The 24,811-nt window shown below is 34.9% G+C and overlaps 1 protein-coding gene across 1 annotated transcript in view; it reads left to right on the forward strand.

Moving 5' to 3' along the window:
* Positions 1 to 24,811, forward strand: part of Sema1a (semaphorin 1a) — a 1,121,749-nt gene that overhangs the window by 102,743 nt on the left and 994,195 nt on the right. The window lies entirely within an intron of this gene.

Here is a 24,811-nt window from a genome sequence, read left to right on the forward strand (position 1 = left end):
ATGGGCAATTCTTTGTGAACAAGACAATATTTTTCCATGATGTAATATCCGGAAACAAATATCTGTAGACATGGGCAATTCTTTGTGAACAAGACAATATTTTTCCATGATATAATATCCGGAAACAAATATCTGTAGACATGGGCAATTATTTGTGAACAAGACAATATTTTTCCATGATTTAATATCGGGAAACAAATATCTGTAGACATGGGTAATTCTTTGTGAACAAGACAATATTTTTCCATGATCTAATATCCGGAAACAAATATCTTTAGACATGGGTAATTCTTTGTGAACAAGACAATATTTTTCCATGATATAATATCCGAAAACAAATATCTGTAGACATGGGTAATTCTTTGTGAACAAGACAATATTTTTCCATGATATAATATCCGGAAACAAATATCTGTAGACATGGGTAATTCTTTGTGAACAAGACAATATTTTTCCATGATATAATATCCGGAAACAAATATCTGTAGACATGGGTAATTCTTTGTGAACAAGACAATATTTTTCCATGATATAATATCCGGAAACAAATATCTGTAGACATGGGCAATTCTTTGTGAACAAGACAATATTTTTCCATGATATAATATCCGGAAACAAATATCTGTAGACATGGGCAATTCTTTGTGAACAAGACAAAATTTTTCCATGATATAATATCCGGAAACAAATATCTGTAGACATGGGCAATTCTTTGTGAACAAGACAATATTTTTCCATGATATAATATCCGGAAACAAATATCTGTAGACATGGGCAATTATTTGTGAACAAGACAATATTTTTCCATGATTTAATATCGGGAAACAAATATCTGTAGACATGGGTAATTCTTTGTGAACAAGACAATATTTTTCCATGATCTAATATCCGGAAACAAATATCTTTAGACATGGGCAATTCTTTGTGAACAAGACAATATTTTTCCATGATATAATATCCGGAAACAAATATCTGTAGACATGGGCAATTCTTTGTGAACAAGACAATATTTTTCCATGATGTAATATCCGGAAACAAATATCTATATACATGGGCAATTCTTTGTGAACAAGACAATATTTTTCCATGATGTAATATCCGGAAACAAATATCTGTAGACATGGGCAATTCTTTGTGAACAAGACAATATTTTTCCATGATGTAATATCCGGAAACAAATATCTGTAGACATGGGCAATTCTTTGTGAACAAGACAATATTTTTCCATGATGGAATATCCGTAACAAATATCTGTAGACATGGGTAATTCTTTGTGAACAAGACAATATTTTTCCATGATATAATATCCGGAAACAAATATCTGTAGACATGGGTAATTCTTTGTGAACAAGACAATATTTTTCCATGATATAATATCCGGAAACAAATATCTGTAGACATGGGCAATTCTTTGTGAACAAGACAATATTTTTCCATGATATGATATCCGGAAACAAATATCTGTAGACATGGGCAATTCTTTGTGAACAAGACAATATTTTTCCATGATATAATATCCGGAAACAAATATCTGTAGACATGGGCAATTCTTTGTGAACAAAGACAATATTTTTCCATGATGTAATATCCGGAAACAAATATCTGTAGACATGGGCAATTCTTTGTGAACAAGACAATATTTTTCCATGATGTAATATCCGGAAACAAAAATATGTAGACATGGGTAATTCTTTGTGAACAAGACAATATTTTTCCATGATATAATATCCGGAAACAAATATCTGTAGACATGGGCAATTCTTTGTGAACAAGACAATATTTTTCCATGATGAAATATCCGGACACAAATATCTGTAGACATGGGCAATTCTTAGTGAACAAGACAATATTTTTCCATGATGTAATATCCGGAAACAAATATCTGTAGACATGGGCAATTCTTTGTGAACAAGACAATATTTTTTCCATGATGTAATATCCGGAAACAAATATCTGTAGACATGGGCAATTCTTAGTGAACAAGACAATATTTTTCCATGATGTAATATCCGGAAACAAATATCTGTAGACATGGGTAATTCTTTGTGAACAAGACAATATTTTTCCATGATATAATATCCGGAAACAAATATCTTTAGACATGGGCAATTCTTTGTGAACAAGACAATATTTTTCCATGATATAATATCCGGAAACAAATATCTGTAGACATGGGCAATTCTTTGTGAACAAGACAATATTTTTCCATGATATAATATCCGGAAACTAATATCTGTAGACATGGGCAATTCTTTGTGAACAAGACAATATTTTTCCATGATATGATATCCGGAAACTAATATCTGTAGACATGGGCAATTCTTTGTGAACAAGACAATATTTTTCCATGATATGATATCCGGAAACAAATATCTGTAGACATGGGCAATTCTTTGTGAACAAGACAATATTTTTCCATGATATAATATCCGGAAACTAATATCTGTAGACATGGGCAATTCTTTGTGAACAAGACAATATTTTTCCATGATATAATATCCGGAAACAAATATCTGTAGACATGGGCAATTCTTTGTGAACAAGACAATATTTTTCCATGATCTAATATCCGGAAACAAATATCTGTAGACATGGGTAATTCTTTGTGAACAAGACAATATTTTTCTATGACGTAATATCCGGAAACAAATATCTGTAGACATGGGCAATTCTTTGTGAACAAGACAATATTTTTCATGACATAATATCCGGAAACAAATATCTGTAGACATGGGCAATTCTTTGTGAACAAGACAATATTTTTCCATGATATAATATCCGGAAACAAATATCTGTAGACATGGGCAATTCTTTGTGAACAAGACAATGTTTTTCCATGATATAATATCCGGAAACAAATATCTATAGACATGGGCAATTCTTTGTGAACAAGACAATATTTTTCCATGATGTAATATCCGGAAACAAATATCTGTACACATGGGCAATTCTTTGTGAACATGACAATATTTTTCCATGATATAATATCCGGAAACAAATATCTGTAGACATGGGCAATTCTTTGTGAACAAGACAATATTTTTCCATGATATAATATCCGGAAACAAATATATGTAGACATGGGCAATTCTTTGTGAACAAGACAAAATTTTTCCATAATATAATATCCGGAAACAAATATCTGTAGACATGGGCAATTCTTTGTGAACAAGACAATATTTTTCCATGATATAATATCCGGAAACAAATATCTGTAGACATGGGTAATTCTTTGTGAACAAGACAATATTTTTCCATGATATAATATCCGGAAACAAATATCTGTAGACATGGGTAATCCTTTGTGAACAAGACAATATTTTTCCATGATATAATATCCGGAAACAAATATCTGTAGACATGGGTAATTCTTTGTGAACAAGACAATATTTTTCCATGATATAATATCCGAAAACAAATATCTGTAGACATGGGTAATTCTTTGTGAACAAGACAATATTTTTCCATGATATAATATCCGGAAACAAATATCTGTAGACATGGGTAATTCTTTGTGAACAAGACAATATTTTTCCATGATATAATATCCGGAAACAAATATGTGTAGACATGGGTAATTCTTTGTGATCTATTTTCGCCAGTCATTCAAAAACACAAAACAAAGATTCGTATGTTTTGAGAGTGGACAGCATTTCTCAACATAAATAAACAGTCTATAGACTGCGTGCGCATGGCGATAATTTGACTATGGGCGCCCCTAGCGGCCGATGCGGAAGATAAGTCGTGTGAGTGCAGAGCACGCAATTGAATAGAGACATGTCATCGTCTATAGAGATTTACGTGGGCTTTAAAAAAATTCAGTGGGATGCATCGTATTTTAGAGCTTCTACACTAAAGAAAGGTGCACAACTCGCTGAAAGTAATCACATATTCCAAGTGAAAGAGAAGATGAGAGAAGAAATATCCGGCTTATGCTTGAGAGAAACTAGCATTAATCATCCGCCTTATGCAGTTCAACTTAAAGTAAGATTTATTATGACTTGCCATATATTCGTATATTTACATTATTCATTTTAAATATAACTTCATTACCCATGTACCCATCACAGTTTAAAATTAGTTTTACAGTTAATTTACTCTAGATTAATTTCTTACAGATTGATTGTAATAGAAATGTTACATCAGCTGAGTGCAAATGCAAAGCAGGTCTTTCAAGAAGCTGTAAACATATTGCTGCGTTGTGCTTGCACATTAATATTGAGAGAGATTCTTCCAAAACATCTTTTCTGCAACAATGGGAGAAGCCTAACAGTGTTGCTGCAGAATATTCTAAAGGGGAAAATGTAGGAGAAATATTCAAACACAAATCAGAAAAGCGACCGATTTATTGCGTGTCAGAAAGTGAAAACAAGGAAGCATTATGCAAAACAGAACTATACGAGCAAATAAAAAATATAGACTGTCCCTTTTCAAAAATTTTAAAGGCAGAATGTGAAAATGAATCTGCAATTATCTTCACTTCCATTGTTAAACAAATCGTAGATAGTGCTGTAGAACTGGGCGAAAGGGGATTACTGTTTCAGTGTCTTTACCAATTAGATAATCAAAAATTTCACAAACTGTTTAGATGCTATGAAGTTAATTATCTGTACAATAGTGGCAAAATATCGCTAGTGCAAAAAGATTATGAGCGCGTGTTGACAAGTATTCAATTGAATTTTTATTGTGACAATGTGAAAATCACAAATTCGCAGAAGCATAACATTGCAATTGAGACAAGGACGCAATATCGATGTTCTGAGTGGTTCCAACAAAGGAAGTTACGCATTTCGGCCAGCCAGAGTGTACACAAGATTATGACACGGCACTCTGGAGACTATGATACACTAGCATTAACGTTCATTGGTTCTAAAGACATAAACAGTCCAGCAGTAAGATACGGCAGAGATAATGAACAGACGGCACTTAAAGAGTACTGCTTGACATATAAATGTTGTGTGAGACAGCTTGGTTTGTTTGTAAAAGAACAACAACCATGGCTTTGCTGCAGTCCAGACGGAATAGTGCTAGGTCAGGATTGTCTTACTCTCTTGGAGATAAAGTGTCCTTATTCATGTCGGGAGAAACCAGTAATTGAGGAGCAAATATGTAATGTTCCATATTTGTATGTAACCAGTGATGGTGGTGTAACATTGAAGGACACTCACGTATATTACACCCAGGTACAGGTATCAATGTATATTTTGAATCTCGTCTCCTGTGATTTGTTTATATATTCTCCAAAGGGGAGTGTGAAAGTGAACATTTCCATAAATGAAGAATTCCTTTCAAATATTATTCCCAAAGTAGAGAAATTTTATTTTGAACATTATCTTCCATTAATTTGTAAACAAGCAGTAAGTTAAATAGTTTTAGTGCATTTCATCTATTGTAATCCCATGCCTCTATAACTGTCATTATTTAGACAGGAATGTTGAAAGAATATCAAGGTTGCAATACTATAGTCAGAGCAGAAAAAGAGAACAAAAAATCAAATACAGAAACATAGTACTGATTATACAAATTACTTAATTAAATAACTAATAATACAGAATATTTGAACTAAAATTGCGAAAATACAACATGTTCCATTAAAACTATGCTTAATAATTATACACATTAGACTGGACCTTGATATTCAATTAGATAACCTGCTGTGACTACTTTAGGTTCATATGCAACTTAGTCTTGTGATTTAATGATAGGAGGACTAAAGTTTACCAAGACACCTATTACATGAAGAATTTTGTCTATATGAGGTAGTAAATCCATACTAACTTTGTTGCTTAATAATTTGAAAACCTTCATTCTATGAATGGCTCTTTCAACATGAATTCTAACTGATGCTATATCATATGTTGTATCAACTTCTTCAGCTGAAAACTGAGGATTAAATGCAAAAGGTGGCATCACCATTATAGCCTTCTTGTTTTGAATACAAGTTTTTATTTGTGGGAACCCTTTGTCGCACATAACCAAATCTCCTGGCTGGATATAGTTTAATATACCGGAATGAATTGTAATGTAGCTGTCTGTCACTCTTCCACCATAACATTTAGAAAGAAAACAAATATATCCTGATGGAGTAATGGCGACAAGAAATTTTAAGGTGAATGTATTTTTATAATGAGAAAACATTAAAATTCTTTGGCGAACAGTCTGAGGTCTTTCACAGGACACTTCACTGCAGTCTAAAATACATGTGCAATTTTCAAAATTTCGTTTAAATGCATTTGGCATAGTATTTATAATAGTGGATCGCTGTGGCCAGAAAATCCATTCCTTTGTTTTCTCAAAAATATGATGGAGAGTAAATTTGAAAGTGGCAGATGCTGTAGTTCTATGACAGTTAAAAATAACTCCAAGAGCTGCAAAACTAATACCGAGTTTACATTTCATTAATAGAAGTAATAGCATATTTTCTTTACCTAGTGTGCATTTCTTATTGACAGAAGGTAACAAAGATAACAGAATGTGAAACACGGCAAGCTTAACACCAGCTATATCAAGAAGATTCTGTTCGCTTTCTTTCACTGAACTAAACCCACAGAATGAATGTTTGACATCTACAGAGTCTACATTAACACCACAATCTCTTTTGAACCCAGTGTCTGTCATTGTCTGCTTATTTACATGAGGCACTGATAGGTTTGTCTGGACTTCCGCTTCACAATTATTTCGCAGAGAAGAAAACAATACATTCACACCGCTATCACTACTTAGGGTCGCTACATCTGTCTGTGTACTCGCGTCACTGAATGTGCAAGGAATATATTCCATATCACTTACGTTAACCATCTCATTTTCATGTCTATGTTTTCGCCTCTTGTATCTAGCCGTCACTCGGTATTCTTCTCTTTGTCGGTGGCGATCTGATAAATTTGGACTCATATACAATCTTGGTATATAACCAGGACTGTCAGGATCTCTTGTCGGTGTTCCGCCTATAAAATGCCGATTACAAACACGTGAATTATTTGTCGGATACCATGGCTTCCCATCAATCGTGTCTTGCTTTAATGCCGCAATCCAAGCTTTCCTCCTAATTATGTGCTGCCTACTGTTCGGGAACACGAAAAACTTGGTCCCAGGAGGACAATTTCTATAAGTGTTGTTACATCCAACCACAGAACAATTTGTTCTACTTTTTGTAGAACTTTCCTCCATAATATTAAATTTAACTTCTTCCCAATAATGACAAACACGTTCATACGCGTGCATATACTGACACTGGCAGTCGTGAGTCGTGTCACATGAACTGTTTAAACGAGTAGCCGCTAGAGCGCACCAGTTGGGATGCGCACGGAGTCTATTAAAGAAGGGTCCTAAACTTAATACACTATCGTGCAACATATATTCTTACTTGTCTAAAGTAAGCTGACTACGATTATGATGACGATAACGATGACGACGACGACGATGACTACGATTGAGGATAACGACGATGATGACTACAGTGATGATGACGATGACGCCGAAAGTGATGACCAGGCTTCGAGACTTCGGACACGATAGAGCAGTTCAGTGAGAAAATCTGCATAACGGCGTACTGAGTCCAACAGCAGAGTCCGTATAGGTCAGTTTCTATCTGATGCTTTTCCAATTCACTGCGGGCTAAAGCAGGGAGATGCACTATCACCTTTACTTTTTAACTTCGCTTTAGAATATGCCATTAGGAAAGTTCAGGATAACACACAGGGTTTGGAATTGAACGGGTTACATCAGCTTCTTGTCTATGCGGATGACGTGAATATGTTAGGAGAAAATACACAAACGATTAGGGAAAACACGGAAATTTTACTTGAAGCAAGTAAAGCGATCGGTTTGGAAGTAAATCCCGAAAAGACAAAGTATATGATTATGTCTCGTGACCAGAATATTGTACGAAATGGAAATATAAAAATTGGAGATTTATCCTTTGAATTGGTGGAAAAATTCAAATATCTTGGAGCAACAGTAACAAATATAAATGACACTCGGGAGGAGATTAAACGCAGAATAAATATAGGAAATGCGTGTTATTATTCGGTTGTGAAGCTCTTATCATCCCGTCTGCTGTCCAAAAATCTGAAAGTTAGAATTTATAAAACAGTTATATTACCGGTTCTTCTGTATGGTTGTGAAACTTGGACTCTCACTCTGACAGAGGAACATAGATTAAGAGTGTTTGAGAATAAGGTGCTTAGGAAAATATTTGGGGCTAAGCGGGATGAAGTTACAGGAGACTGGAGAAAGTTACACAATGCAGAACTGCACGCATTGTATTCTTCACCTGACATAATTAGGAACATTAAATCCAGACGTTTGAGATGGGCAGGGCATGTAGCACATATGGGCGAATCCAGAAATGCATATAGTGTTAGTTGGGAGACCGGAGGAAAAAAGACCTTTACGGAGGCCGAGACGTAGATGGGAGGATAATATTAAAATGGATTTGAGGGAGGTGGGATATGATGATAGGGACAGGATTAATCTTGCACAGGATAGGGACCGATGGCGGGCTTATGTGAGGGCGGCAATGAACCTTCGTGTTCCTTAAAAGCCATTTGTAAGTAAGTAAGTAACGGCGTACTGAGTATAGTGGTAAAGCGTACAGTGGGTGGGGGTACTGTAGAATGAATGACAACAAATACGCAAAGGAAAACGCTCTGGATTTGAAGGTTCTGAAGAATAATTTGGTTTTCATACAAACCAATTCTCAAACTGCGTCTGAAACTATTACACGGTTAGAAAAGTCAGGGCAAGAGATTGCCGGAAGTCCTTAAATTAATTGAAGAAATTACACAGAATTAATGAGGCACCAAGTACACAGGTTACTGAACGTGTAAAACAGAAGTGGAAGTCAATTTTATGTAAAAAAAATAACGGATATGGAACATTGTATAAAATAAACAGCAAATTAGTTGACATAGAGTCACCCGAGAATGAAGGACTGTCTGTTACACACTGCAATGATATTAGGTTTTTTCGTTTTGCTCCTATAAAGTCATGGAACGTAGAGCGCATCTTTTTACAGTACAAACTGTGTTTGGTAGACAACTGAAAAAGATTTACGCTTGAGACACTGAAAATGTATCTTGCAGTACATTGCAATTCGGTACTGTAACGGTTCTTCCTAAAGACGACTAATAAGATAAATGAATAAATTAAAATTGCTACATGTTTATTTCCACCATTAACACTGTGTATAACTAAACACAAATGCTTATAAAAGACAGGAGAATAAATGCTTTTCACATTCTTTTGACATTGTCATTGTGTAATGTATATTTATTTTCAGAATGTCCATATGTGTGCGTTTCCCCATACTACAGTACTCTATTCTAAATAGCAACGTTGTTACCGCAACACATCTCTACCTTTCATTACCTGCAGCGAGTCAACAACCTATAGTACATGCACAGTAAACTTAATGTATCGGGTCCAAAGTCTGGAAGCCTGGTGATGACGATGATAATGACGACGATGACGATGATGATGACTGTGGATTGTCAGAATTTGAAGCCTGGTCTTACAGTTATTTCACAATGTGATTGATCATATTTTTAAAATTTACAAAATGAGTAGATGTCGTTATAGGCAATTTCTTTGTCATCGGTGGCAGCGAGTTACCTTTTCGAGCTTTTATGTTTGAGTAATAGGGCAGTAGAGCAGCTTCCTTGACCCGAAGAAATGTAACAGCGTCTGTCCAATGTATATAATAAGTTTCGAAAGTCACATGTTTCAGTTTTTACGTTATAATATAAATTTGACAATTTCAAATGTCACGGTATTTCCGAGAAACATTAGTATTCTGTAGGACGTACAAAAATGGCTCGAGAGCTTTTCCCCCCTTGTTCGCAGTTTTTAAAACTCAAAATGGCAGTCTAGGAGATCAGACAGAAATAAGCCAGTCATTTTAATGGGATTGCATCTAATACTGCTTTTACCTTTTTACAGGATGTTTTGTTCCTGAATAACAAGCCATGACAACGAGATAAACATGCCGGATGAAAACCGATATTTTTCCAAGAATTATTTATATAAACATTTATTTTTCTATTTTGTTTTGTCTGCTGTACAGAACTTCTAAAAACAGTTATCTCTGGAATATTGGACAGTGTTTACTGAACTGTAGAAATACCAAAGTTCAGGCATGCTTCTCAACTTATCCTTTACGTTTGCGAGTGCGCAATATGCAACTGTGATCTCTCATCTATAGTCTAAAGATTTCTACCGAAATAATGTTATACTTTAAGGAGACTGTCGATGCCTTATACATTGAGAGGGAATGTAAAGAAATCCTAGTGATTGCGTCAAACGTCTGTAGTCGAATTAAAGTAATAAATACAATATATATATATATATATATATATATATATATATATATAATATAAGACTTTACTGTAGTGTATTTTACTTTATATTTATGTATAGGCCTATACATATTTATTTATATATTTAATCTGACAGGATTGAGGCCATAAGGCCTTCTCTTCCATTCCTCCAGATAGCACATATAAATACAAAAAAGAAATACAGACATTGGTGAAAATAATACAGATTAAATTAAAATCCTATAGAGGGTCGACAGGATCAAAAGAACACTATAGAGCTCTCATCGAGCTAATACAAGAAAAAAAAAAAGAAAAAAAAACAGAGATAGTAATAATAATAATAATAATAATAATAATAATAATAAATACATTACATATAAATTGTCAATTTCACAACAGCATAGTTACAATATTTACTATAGTCGCGACGCTGTTATTTCCGGCGTGACTCCTCCTCTTTGCTTACGTCCTAGGAAGTGAAGGCTCTATAAAGTCTAGGTAGGTAGTATTGTTCGCCATTTATGTTCTTTCGTTTGCCGAACTACCAGACGAGGAATCTATTTGCCACACCTTCAAACATCATAATGTCGTAGCTCCTATGATAATAAATCAAACGCACTGTAATTCAGCAAATAATTGAGCGGCAAATAACGTCCTCTTGTGCTTTCTGCGAACCCAACGAAAGAGCCAAAATGGCGGGCGATTATATTAAGTATTTATCGAGCCTTAGGAAATGCATCAGCGAATCACAAGACGCACACGTTTAAATGTAACCGACCGGCAACGTGATTGGCTGCCGGAAATTAGAGCGACGGGACTATATATGTCGTGGGTTAAGCCGATGTTGCGCAACCTGACAGGTGTTCAAAAAGCAATTCCATGAACTAGAATGCGATTTTTTAATTATCTCATATACTGAAGTTTTCTTCTTGTATTCTCCTAGTTATCCTTGTATTCCCCTCGTTGTCCTTGTATTCTATTCATTCTCTTTGTATTCCTATCGTTCTCCTTTTCTTATTGTTCTTGTATTCTCCTTGTTCTTTTAGGCCCGATTGTATAAACCATTTAATCTTAGATCAGAGGTTACATTGATCCTTGTTTCAGCTGAACTTGGAATTTTGTGTTGTATTAAGTCTAATGTGAGATTAATTTGTCTCAAACTAAAGTCAACTTTGACTGAAGAAATTTCTCCGATTAAGTTAGATGATCCAAGTTCAGTTATTTCTTTTCTGTTTGAAATATACGAGTGACAGATTGTGCAAATAAAATATCCATTATTATTAATATCAATAGATATGATAGGTACATTTATATATATTTCTTTCAATTTCTTGCCTTAATACACAAACAATCTTATATTTTATAAGGCTCTATCGTGTTCAGCAGTATCAAATAACATAACCTATAATGATATTATGTTTATAACAACCATTAATTATTAATGGATATGATAGGTACATTCATAAATTTTCAATTTACTGTATTACTAAACGAAAATTGTCGTTTTATAAAGCTTTATTATGTTTAGCAGTATCAAACACCATAACATGTTAACAACTCGGAGAACAGTCAACCTTCTTCTTATTGTCCGCCATTATTTACATTGCACAAAAAACCAGTGTCTGCAACAGAGTATACGGAAAGTCGCCAAAAAGTAGTTGTAAAGTCGCTAGATTTCTCATTATCAACAAAGAAAGATTAAATTTTGTCATATAAGGGGTGCTAAAAAGGTCACTAAATCCCTATTTAAGCAATATAAAAGTTAAAAGAAATTGTTGTTGCAAAAGAGTTAAAGTCGCTAGATTGGCAACACTGAACAAACCTGTATAACATGGTCCGCGCATCACGTATTTCACCTGTTTTTCGATGTTGCCAGATCCTTTTCACGTGAACTTAGATTGCATTTGAACCAAGGTAATTTGATCGCAGAAAAGTTTTATACAATAGAAGAAGTGTCTGAACTCGGTTCACTTTTCGATCTACGATCAAAGTTGATCTTTAGTCAGGGAGTTTTATACAATTGGGCCTTAGTCTTTCCCTTGCTTTCTTTGTATGCAATGGAGGGGGGAAAGGAACTGGCCACCCTACCCAATTATCTTCCTGGCCTAGTTGCCTCATAAGTGTGCCTTCTTGGTGTCACTTGTGGGGTTCAGACCTGTCTTCGGACAGTTGTCTAAACAACAAACAACTCTTAAATTATTAAATACGTATTGAAGTTACGCCCATATTCCAAATATTCATGGTTAATGAAGAAGTTTCTTTGAATAAAAAATATTTATCTTTATTGAAACACCATATTTGTATATTTATGGTTCAATACCAGAATACTGACGACAATAGAAGCTGTGTTATACAAATTATAACTGAAAAAAAATTAAATTCTTCTAGGATAAAATATATTAATATAAAGACATTGTGACCTTCTCAACATAAAAAATGGAAACGAAATTTAATAGACAATATCAGTCATCTTCGATTCCTATTTCACCTCCTGATGCCTCGACAGACTGTGGTTCTCTGGAAATACCCATAACATTCACGGTCATCATCATTTACATGTTTTAGGAAATCAGTGACAACCTTCACTTTAGCTGCTTTTATGCCAACACCTGAAATTCTTGAAAAATTACTAGGAACACAGGCGTTTTTTTCCATAATAGAAACTTCTTTTGTAAAGTTTGTCATGTCTGAACACTGCCATCTTGCGTATAGGTTAGTGCAACATATTTCTGTATGACAAATTTCACACCACTTATGACTTATTGAAGGAACTAACTTCCATGTTGTATAAATATGCCAGTAGAGCAGTGTTGCCATATTTAGGGATAAATCGCTAAATCTAGGGAATTTTGAATCAGTCTCGGCGACAAATTTTGTAAAATACTATTAGCGACTTTACTGCTGATTTTTATATTCTTCCACTTTTTCCTTTCTTTTAAGTTAAAACATTCAACTGAAGTCATGCACTTCTTAGTTTTAGAAGAGGCATGGGTGCATGACCGAGTCGTCTAATGATTCATACATGAAAGCCCTGATCTCATATATTTGTGATCAGTGATCAGGGGTGAAAGATGCTGATTCAATAATTCTCACGGGTTAGGTGTCTCTCTCAATGCTACTGCTCCAACACCGATAAACGGTGGCAACTTTGATTGTCACGTGGCGGGTCGCGAGCTCCAGCTAATTCTTGGTTCTTCCCCGCAACGTGGAGATTTTCCACTCCAAACCGACCCGAGGCAATTGAGTTTTGCAATTTTGTGCAGACAGTGAAGCAAATGAGACTGTAGTTTTTGCTGGTTTTAATATATTTTAATATAAGTATAAGATTTAAAAAGTGTTACATTTCACAAAGAAAATTGTGGTCAAACGCTTGGGTGAAAATTTCCACACTTACAATTTGCCAGAAAGTGTAGTGTCAATGAATGGATCAGCTGTTCCCACACCTTCCATCTGAACGTCACAACCAGACTCCGCAGAAGAGGATGACGACGAGGAAATTATATTTTTCTTCGCATATGTATGTTTTTCTTATTTTTATTTAGTGATATTTATTATTAATTTTTAGCGACATTTCTGGGGATTTTTAAACAAATTTTGGAGAGATTTAGCTACTTTTTGTTGAAGAGTTAGCGAGATTGTAGGGCGATATGTTGGCAACAGTGCAGTAGAGTGTGCAAATAACGGTCTGCGGAAAACGGACGTAAACTGACTTACGCCGTCGTTCCATCCACCCCCCTCAATTAATGCTAGAAATACAGACGTGGACAAATTATTAACAAAATTGACGATTTTTATGATATTTTGTTTACAAAATTTGACTTTTAATTTAGACTACAGTTGACAATTTTGGATATTTCCATCATTACAGTAGAGAGAAATATGCAAAAATGTCAACTGTAGTTTAAATTGAGGAGTCAAGTTTTGTAAAAATATATAATAAAAATCTTCAATTTTGCTAATAATTTGTAAATTAGCAAAAATGTCAACTGCATAGAAGAGTCAAATTTTGTAAAAATATAAAACAAAAATCTTCAGTTTTGCTAATAATTTGGAAATATCCAAAATGTCAGCTGTAGTCCAGATTGAAGAATCGAATTTTGTAAAAAATATACAATAAAAATCTTCAGTTTTGCTAATAATTTGTAAATATGCAAAAATATCAAATGTAGTCCAAATTGAGGAGTTATATTTTGAAAAATATGCAACACTAATCTTCAATTTTGCTAATAATTTGGAAATACACAAAAATGTCAACTGTAGTCTAAATTGAAGAATCATATTTTGTAAAAATATATAATAAAAATCTTCAATTTTGCTAATAATTTGTCCACGTCTGTAAATTTAGTTTCGTCTTTTAAATGTGCATAAATTTGATCCGAACGAATGTAACTTTTGTTCTGAAAAGGAATTTTTCAATATGACATTAGTTCATATAAAATATGAACGTGTACAATATATATTATGAGCTGTCCAATGGAAATTTTTGGAAAATAATATTAATCAACATAAACCTTAAAATGTATTTCTCCCAACTGAAATAATATTTTTGGTGTAATTGTGTTAAAGTGATGGAAGCTTCACGTTTACGAAGTGAGGGATATATCTATTACGTAGCTGATTGTGCGTAATGTATTTTACACAGGGTTACTGTTAGTTAATTCGTAATTACAGTGTTGTTAAGTGGTGGATTAAAATGCCTATTGAGAAAGTTTGTGCAGATTTCATTACACGGTTTATTTATCTCGTGTTTAAATGTAAGCATTTTAACTCTACACTACAAAATTTGTTTCGCGTGTTTTGTATTTTATTTAATGTGTAAAACGATGCGATAATTTTGCAAATACTGCGGCCATTTTACTACTAAAGTTTTTTTTCTCCGCAGTATTTGTGGTCAGCGTTGGAGTATCTACAAATGTCTTTATAAAACAACATATGCAGTTTATAAAAATGTACTTCAACGAACAGCAAATTGTATTTTGCAATGCAAATATATTTTGATGTGTTTGGTATAGTAAGTTAAATTACAGCTTAGCAACGTAGCATAACTCGTTTTCGAAGTGTAATTGTTCTTGTGTGTGTAGGCATGTAATGGGTATATTTCAACCGGCAACCATAATTTTAAACAATAGAATGAAATGGGTATTAACCCAACTCCCAAAGTTTGTTCCAGTAAAACTCCGAACCCGAAACTCTGATGAACTGGGATGCTACATTCGAACATTTATTGACAACAGCCCCGTCGCTCTCCCCCCTCCCCCTGCCAACATGCACTATTTTCCACACCATTCACCCCTGCGCGTGGGTCCTCGAATACTGCTAGATAAAACAGTCCAAGTGCAGTTGGAATAAAAAAAAAAACTCTGGCCAAACAATGTATGTTTCAACCCTACTTGGCACCAGTTTTCATATGCATCAAAAAGTCTACCGGCTGAAATGTCCTTTCCGGTAACTTTGCTATTCAATGGATTGTTGGCAATGTTTGCACAAACTGTCAGCGTGTTCAGTGGCGTAGCGCTGTCCAGTAGACTGTATTGCTTTCCACTTAATCTACGGTGATAAATTTATCGGCGGTGTAGTAACGGACAACAGAGAGTTAATTATATATGAATTAAGGCTTTGAGTTAACACTGAATGTATCACTCTGTGTGTTAAATTAATTACAAATTAATGGTTATCTTCATGCCCGTGTTTTGGTAATGTATTCACACTATTTTGTGGTTATATGAAGTGAAATATTATACACTGCAGTAATTTATTAATTCACGATTATTATTTCACGCTTTCTCTAACCCAGTGGTTCCCAATTTATTTTGACTGACGACACACTTTACTGAACGCTTACGATATCGCGACACAACGGTGTTTGGTTTTAATAATAATAATAATAATAATAATAATAATAATAATAATAATAATAATAATAATAATAATAATAATAATAATAATGCTTTTCTTCTGGAGAAAAAGATGGTAAAACTCTGTGTAGAATATTTTATAGTGGATGGGGGGATGGTTACTGTTCACTGCACGGGAATTTTGTCGTTTTTAACCTCATTTTCATTCAACTAAGACAGCCGTGGCGAGAACGTGACTCGCGAGACATTGTGGCTCGCAGTGATAGCTGTGCATTTCGCTTGCTTCTAACCTCCGCCAACCCCTACTCTCTCACTCACTGGAGTCAAACTCCGTTCCATTTGTATTTGTCTCTGACCTACGAGTGGCGTATGTTTCTCTCGAAACCATGTACGAAAGTTCCAAGTAGGATGGGAGGACGCATTTTTTTGCTATCAATATGATGAGAATATTAAATGTATGATTTGTTCACAAGTATTACGAGGAAAACGGTTGTACAACATAAAACGGCATTATACTACATGTTACTGATGAAACATTGAAAGGTTAAGTGTTATTGTTATCATCATCATCATCATCATCATCATCATCATCATCATCAGATGTACGAATAATGCGGTTAGCTCTTCAATTTGAACTCACTGATTTACTATGTGATGTCAAATGAAAGCTAGATGTAGGGACTTGACAAATGTTTAACTTTTAAATCTTTGCCAAAAATAAATATCCGAAGCTTCGTTCTTTCGCTTGCTCTGTTGAAGCCATGTTCGCTACAACTTACGTTTGTAAAAAATTATTTTCAACAATTAAAATAGTAAAAACCAAATTTAGATCACGACTGACAGACAAATACCTTCGTGATCAATTACGACTGGCAGTAAGTGACACAATTTCTGATTTTGAAACTTTGTCGCAGAGACATTCTGAAGACAGTTAATTTTAGGTTGTGATATTGTTCATTTATTGTTCATTTCTTTCTTCGTTACACGCACTAAACATTAGTTTGTAGCCTTGTACTGTATAAAATTATATTTAAGTGCCTGACGTAAGGAAAATGAAACTCCGTTAATAAGTCAAACAGTTGCTTCACTTCCCCTTTGGGTGTCCGCCTCCCTCCACAGGTGCTATGCACTTTGCAGGTTACACAGTGGCTCGGCGCACGATTAGGGGAGAGTCGGGTAGTATCGGACATCGGGTAATATCGGACAGTGAGTTTCTTTCATCTACCACACGATGATAGTACCTGATTGACATGGTTACGTTTCTGTGATGTCGCATAGAGAAACGTAACCATGTCATTCAGGTACTACCATATGGCGGTAGATGAAAGAAACGCAATGTCCGATACTACCGATGTCCGATACTACCCGACTCCCCCCTACATTTTCGCCACCGCTGAACTAAGACTTTCAAGACCAAAGCGGAATTCAAAGAAAAATATTATCAAAACAGTTATTCACACATATTTCGGTTCCATGATGAAAAATGCAAGAAAATGGTGCCGGAACGCCATTCCAGCGCGTTCCGCTCTTGGGCAAGAAACAAAATATCCAATCCTTTCAACAGATACGAAACTAACTTACCCGGCTGGTACAGTATAATTATTGCAATGTAGAATCAGTTCACGTACAATATTTCCATTCCGGGCTCTAATGTCGTGTCGTCTGTTTAAGCGTCCTCTTGATACAAACACAAAGAAAGTTGCCAACGGCTGCATTCTGTTTCCTCAATTATTGTTTCTTGGACTTTTATTTCTTGTTTTGATGCATACTATCTCCTCTCTAAATATTGGAACCCTTTTCCAGAACACCCTGTATACTGATATTTCTTGTTATGAGTTTGTAGTTTGTTAGCAATTTTGTCATACCAATCAGGAAATATAAAAGGTTCGGTTTTTGAATATATATTATGAATTTAAAATCTGTTTCCCACTAAAAATCCCAATTTTGATGGAAAATAGAATGCATTCATGTTTCCCATTCTTTTCCGCTGAATAACTGGTATAAAGGTACACACATTTTGCACCAATAAAATAGCGTACTTTTTAATCGCTTGATAATTGGCTTAATTTTGTTCCTCACCCTTTATTAGTGGACGAACTCTGCATGTGCTGCAGGAACACGTGATTTGACATGCACCGCAGATGAAATTAGCTAATTTAATTCCAAGAGTTTGTATTGAAAAATTCGGGTGTATATTGTATATACATTCGGATAATATTAAGACCATAAATTTGATTAGCTATGTTTTAATTGTCCTTTCCGTACAATACGTTACGTAATTAAGGTTTCAAATTTATTTGCGTCATTTAATAACTCAAAACTAATTAAATTACTTTCTGTTGTTTATTATGTGGTGCTGCACCCCATTGCGCATGCGCGAGATCCGTCACACTGATTGGATGTAAGTGTCGGGGAAATATTGTCTAGGCTTTGCATTTAAGGCTCAAATCATATCCCATCTCGATAGCTTCTCGTGAAAGGAACTGGTTTCTGGAAATTTCCTTTGAGCAGATTTAATTTTCCAATTTGTATCATTTTCCTTATCACAATAACATTCTTTATATTTATACCCCTGTAGGTAATATTTTGAATATTTATTACTTTTTGCTTTAAACTTATGTTATTTCAGTTTTTATTTAATTGAATCGTTAAATGTATATTATTCCGCGAATTTCATTCAAAACTGAACATTAATACATATTGAGTTTTGACAGACACATCTACAGGATGATTCATTATTACTTGTAAATACTTTGTGTGTGTAATGTAGAGGTGAAACTAAGACTAAAACGTTCTATACAACTTTTTCTCTATACAGCCTTTAATTCCAGAGGTAACTCCATTTTGCGTGGAACTTGCTCTCCCAAACAAAGAAAGGATAACACGCCAAATGTAAACTAATCATCACTTTCGCACAATGCATTTGGACTTCAATACAAAAATAACCCAAGTCACTAAACACATATCCTCGGCACTCCACTTATGCACGTTTTGTGAACTAAAACCCACCATAATCTGAACACACGCTCTCGTCATGAAACAATACTAACAATACCATCCCATCGCACCTCCTCATACTCATCTTCTTTCACAATAGCCCTGCCAAGACTCTGGAATTCGCTACCTGCTAGCATCAGGGACTGTCGAAATAAAATTGAATTCAAACGAAAACTTACTAGGCACTTGGTCAGTAATTGATTACTTGTAAATAGTTTCTTTAATCTATCACAAAATATTTCAGTATTCAGTAATTTCATCACTATACAATTTTGTTATTCTAGATTTAATTTGTAATTCAGTAAATATAAAATATTCTTTGTTTCTCTATGATAAATTATCTAGCTTTAATTATTCAGGTAATCTTTTCGTACTTTGATTTTATTGTAATTGTAAATTTAATACTAATTGTAATATTGTTTGTAATTGTAATTGTAAATTTAATACTAATTGTAATTTTATTGTTGATATTGTAGTTGGAATCTCCTGGTAGAGGGGCAGAGAAGACCTGACGGCCTTATCTCTACCAGGTTAAATAAATAAATACTAATAAATACTACTACTAAAACCAAACACAGTAAAGAATGTAAAGCAATTTCTTCTAGACTTTACACATTTGCACAATTCTTAGTGTAATACATGTTCAAAGTGCTGTCCCTCAACCTGAAGACATATCTGTGCTCGCCGCCTTAGTGATCTCTGAACGTTACACAGCCCGTTCAACTCATCACGAACAATTCCACACGCATGTTCAATTCGCTGTTGTAGTACTTCTACGTTAGGTACAGCAGAGGCATACACTAATAACGTCAGGCGGCCCCGAAGGTAGAAGTCCAGAGGGTTCATGTCCGGTGATCTGGCTGGCCAAGAAGTTGGCCCTGCGCAGCCTATCCATTGACCTGGATACACAGCATTGAGATACGTCCTTTCGTTGCGGCAGTAATGCGCAGGAGCATCATCGTGCATAAATCATAAGTTCTCTCGCGTTGCAAGAGTGATATCATGTAGCAGACCATGCAATTCGCGTTCCAAGAATACGCGGTAGATTTCCCCAGTCAAACGCAGAGGTAGAACTCGAGGTTCGAGTAACTGATTCCTCACAATACCACACCAAATATATGGGAGAACAGTAATGCCTATGCAGTTACTACGACGTATATGCCATCTACTAGAACTCTGGAATTAAAGGCTTAGAGAAAAAGTTGTATAGAACGTTTTAGTCTTAGTTTCACCTCTACAATACACACACAAAGTATTTACACGTAATAATGAATCACCCTGTATATGTGTACTCGTGTATTTCCAACCAGTAGTTGTCACATTGAGTATTTATGATTTTATAAATAATACAATAGCGGTCTCAGAGACCGCACGTCTGTATTGACGGCTCACAATACGCACGTCTGTTGTCGAGGGTTAAGAAAAATAATGAATAAATCTATAAGAGATAGGGTAAGAATAATGGGAACATAAGACAACTAAACATACAGTATATTGGCGGCTGGTTGGAGAGACGAATATTTGAATGGATGGAACCAACATGTATAGCGCATGATATTAGATAGAGTTGGCTGTACGTGTAGCACGTGATAATATCCCGGCGGAAGGTAGGAAGAGCCTTGAAGACAGAAAAAGATGGAAGGATTCTTGATCCCTGTACAGAACAGACTCTGAGCCAAATATGAATAGAAGAAGAATAAGGATTGTGTGTAAAACTTACTGTACATGAAAATTCATGTTATGATAGATGAGATATGTTTATTTAAATTACAAAGTTCAGTGTGGGTGTTTTTTACATTAATATTTGCCTTTGATGATGATGATGATGATGATGATGATGATGATGATGACGACCATGAACCTAGAAGTTCATTTTTACTCCATGTTGAATCTTTCGTACACTACTTTTAACACTTGAATATAAATAATTGATTAAATGGCAATCTTACTCGCGTTAATTAATGTAAGCATGTGTGGCTTACAGCTGTTTCGGTATTACTTGACACCATCCTCAAAGCCTACTAGATCTCGGCGCTATCTTAACTTCGCTGCCTGTTGTGTGGGTGCGTTCGTGTGATGAAGAGTTGTGTCAAATAGTGTGTGTGTGTTCTGAAATTGATCTGTGTGTTGAGAATTTGATTAGGGTGTGTTTTAGTGTGTCTGTATATTTCATATTGTTCTAGTGTGTTGAGTTTTTGGTTTTTGGGTTGTATGTGTAGGATTTCCATGTCTGTATTTATGTTATTGTATGTGTGGTTAGCATTAGTTATGTGTTCGGCATATGTAGATGTATTGTGTCTTCTGGTTATTGCTTTAATGTGTTCTTTGTATCGAGTTTGGAATGATCTGCCTGTCTGTCCAATGTAGAACCTGTCGTAACTATTGCATGTGAGTTTGTATACGCCTGTGTGGCTTTTTTTTTTATTTGTTTGTGTTGTTTGTGTGTTGAGATGTCTTTGTAGTGTGTTTTCTGTTCTGTATGCGATGTTGTATTTCTGTTTTCTGAATGAGGATGTGATCTTGTGTGTGTTTTTGTTTTCGTATGTTAGTGTGATGTATTTATTGTGTTCTTGTGTTTGTGTTGTGTTTTTGTGTTTGTTGAGTTTTTATTTTTATCTTCCTTATGATGTTGTCTATTATGTTTGGGTTGTAACCATTTTCTTGTGCTATGTATTTGATTGTATGCACTTCGTCATTGTAGTGTGACACAACACAAACATGCTGCATTCAGGACAATGGTACACAGATTACTCAACATACCCATGAGCCAACAACACTACAATGTTCAGAACAGTAAACCAACATTGAACAGTAAACCGAGGGGACGGGAACATAATATGCCTACAGTTTATAACAGAACTGTGCCGAAAGAGACCAATCAGAACATAGTAAGCAATGTCAGACGATGCGATCACATAGACTGTGAGCCAATAAAAATCTCATCTCATTCCATAACCACTTACTAACCCGACTGCTTGTGCCAGTTGTGAGAACGTATTACCGGCTATGTCTAACCTAAAACAATGTTTTGGATGGGAAACCGCCAGCCCTAATTATGATAATGGTATCATTACAATAAGGATAAGGACGGCGATAAAGGTGAATATGTTGATCAGAATATTACGAAGGAAATTCTAGAACCAGTAATACTGTACATCATTGTGACTATATGATAAGTTATTATTATTTATTTATTTATTTATTTATTTATTTATTTATTTATTCTGGTGTAGTTAAGGCCATCAGGCCTTCTCTTCCACAACACCAGGAATACAAATACAATAATGGAAATAAACAGAAAAAATACACTATATACAAAGTAAAGCTACCCAAGAAATAAAGAGAGAGAGAGAGAAAAAACACTATAAAGAAAGTAAAGTCACACAAAAATATACACAGGTTGCAGTCACACAAACTTTAAATGAGTGATTAAGTATCATAATTAATTATATCCTAACTAATTAACTAACATAAACAGGAAACTTGGAATTTTAATCTAGATTAAAAAAGAAAAAGAAAAAAAAACACAAATCAATATTTCTAGCAATACCTAAAAAACATTAACTAAGACAAAATTTTCCAATTTAATTTCGAATTGTGATAAAGTCCGGCAGTCTCTGACGTCATTAGGTAACGAATTCCAGAGGCGAGGTTTTTCTACAGTATAGGAAGATGAGTATAAAGGCGTTCTATGATGAGGGATAGAAAGAAGTGCTTGATGTCGGTTTCGAAGAGTTGTAAGAAATTGAAAGCGCGATAACAGATAATTCGGAGTAGAAGTATGCATGATTCTAAACAGAAGAGACAGTGAATGTATTTTTCTTCTTTCCTTCAGACGCACCCATGAAAGTAACTGGAGGGAAAGTGTTATATGGTCAAATTTACCAGTATTGCAGATGAATCGTATGCACACATTATGAACACGTGTCTCTCAGCTAAGAGTGAACTTACATTAGTTGGCAAGGAATCGCAATAATCAAAATGGGGCATTACAAGCGTCTGAATAAGATTCTTTTTTAGACTAAGTGGTAGAAATTCTTTCATATGGAACAAGGAGTGAAGTTGAGAAAATATTTTTTTGCAAATGTGTGGTACTTGAGTGTTCCAATTTAGATCGCTATCCATAAAAATGCCAAGATTTGTAACTGTTTCACTGTATTTAACAATAATCCCATTCAATATTATACAGGGACATCATTTTATTTTTACTAACATTTTTAATATTAACTTGCCTATACCTCTGGATCAACGCCTTTTGCTGCCCCCTTCCACGACTGGAGTTCGATGATACTGGTGTAATATACAAACAAATCACGTTACTAGGTATAGGAGGGAAGAAAAGTAGTTCATCCATTTACATGTACTAGGAAATATTGCGCTTTTGAGTTTGATCATTTTCATTAGGTTTTTGTTTAATCAAAATACAGTACAGTATTGACAATGAGTGTTTTTACTCACGAACTGAGTTATCCATGCCGACGTATTCATTATGCAGTGTATATTATACTGTCTACAGCACATTAGTGTACAATATAGAGAATGAAGTTAAATTGAAAAATAATCATAATATGGATATTTAAACACATTTTTAAAAATGGTGGCTGTTCATTTCGATACAGGCTTCAGTTCTAATGTGCATATTATCGCACTGTAGACTATTGTACCGAATACCAATTACCAGTTTCGTTCTTCATACTAGTAACTCATGTTGAAATAATTCTGTATCTACTCTATAAAAGAGTACCTTACGTACTATAAATTCAATCTTCACTTCTGCCCGATCCGAAAAGATAAAATTACTCAGACATACTATCTGTCTGTCCAAGTGGTTATATCGTAGGCTCGTAGAAAGGGGAGAAATCACGTGACAGTTAATCACTTAACGAGGCCCTTTTATTGTTATTTTAAACAGTTGTATAATATTACTTAGACGTCCAGTTCCTAACATAAATTAATGTTCTCAGAAAGACAGCCCAGCCACTAGCTGGCGAATAGAAGCTGGTGGGGGAAGCCGGGATACGACGTAGGTAAATGGACGACAGTACCTGTGCGAAAATGATTCAATGTTGAATGCTCTTTCGTTACTGGAAAACGCGAACATATTTTTGGAACGTACTGTTTACTATGACCGTAAGGCTACTACGGCTGTATATAAGGTCTTTGCTCTGTGTGGAGGACGGTTTTTTTTTTTCATTAATAGAAGGGGTGGGAGTGAAGTACATAAAAAAACTCAATTACAATAAAAATTGAAGTAAAAATAAAATGATGTCCCTGTATGTGGTATAGTACTACTGTTAAGAGTACTTCGTAGACGATTAAGTGGTGGGTATTAGAAAATATCTCAGTTCCCTAAATCAAATATTCATTGAATTCTCAAAACTATTAATAAAGAGGGTCTTAATCTGGCGCAGATAACTTGTTGGGAAGTTCTATTGAATGTCTATAGACTTCTCCCGGATACGCCTCCAGTATAAAGTGCCAATACAGCGTGCAGTGTTTACCTTGCGCTAACTCGGGGATCTCTCCGATAAAAAGTTGAAAGCAAACTTTGCAGAATCTGTAACTAGGTACGGCACACTGGACGATCATATTGCCAAGGAGACCCCTATCCTGCAGGCTTCCTGCCAGAGATCGCATGTTTAA

Source organism: Periplaneta americana, chromosome 3, assembly GCF_040183065.1.
Source record: "Periplaneta americana isolate PAMFEO1 chromosome 3, P.americana_PAMFEO1_priV1, whole genome shotgun sequence".
Classification (NCBI taxonomy): domain Eukaryota; kingdom Metazoa; phylum Arthropoda; class Insecta; order Blattodea; family Blattidae; genus Periplaneta; species Periplaneta americana.